Here is a 705-nt window from a genome sequence, read left to right on the forward strand (position 1 = left end):
CATTCTGTATGTTGCCTGTTCACTCTGATGGTAGTTTCTTTTGCTGTGCAGAAGCTCTTCAGTTTAATGAGATCCCATTTGTCAATTTTGGCTTTTGTTACCGTTGCTTTTGGTGTTTTAGACATGAAGTCCTTGCCCATGCCTGTGTCCTGAATGGTATTGCCTACGTTTTCTTCTAGGGTTTTTATGGTTTTAGGTCTAACATTTAAGTCTCTAATCCATCATGAATTAATTTTTGTATAAGATGTAAGGAAGGGATCCAGTTTCAGCTATCTACATGTGGCTAGCCAGTTTTCCCAGCACCATTTATTAAATAGGGAATCCTTTCCCCATTTCTTCTTTTTGTCAGATTTGTCAAAGATCAGATGGTTGTAGATGTGTGGTATTATTTCTGAGGGCTCTGTTCTGTTCCATTGGTCTATATCTCTGTGTTGGTACTAGTACCATGCTGTTTTGGTTACTGTAGCCTTGTAGTATAGTTCAAAATCAGGTAGCGTGATGCCTCCAGCTTTGTTCTTTTGCCTTATGATTGTCTTGGCAGTGCAGGCTCTTTTTTGGTTCCATATGAACTTTCAAGTAGTTTTTTCCAATTCTGTGAAGCAAGTCATTAGTAGCTTAATGGGGATGGCATTGAATCTATAAATTACCTTGGGCAGTATGGCCATTTTCATGATATTGATTCTTTCTATCCAGGAGCATGGTATG

This window comes from Mandrillus leucophaeus, unplaced genomic scaffold, assembly GCF_000951045.1.
Source record: "Mandrillus leucophaeus isolate KB7577 unplaced genomic scaffold, Mleu.le_1.0 Scaffold318, whole genome shotgun sequence".
In the NCBI taxonomy this organism is placed as follows: Eukaryota; Metazoa; Chordata; class Mammalia; order Primates; family Cercopithecidae; genus Mandrillus; species Mandrillus leucophaeus.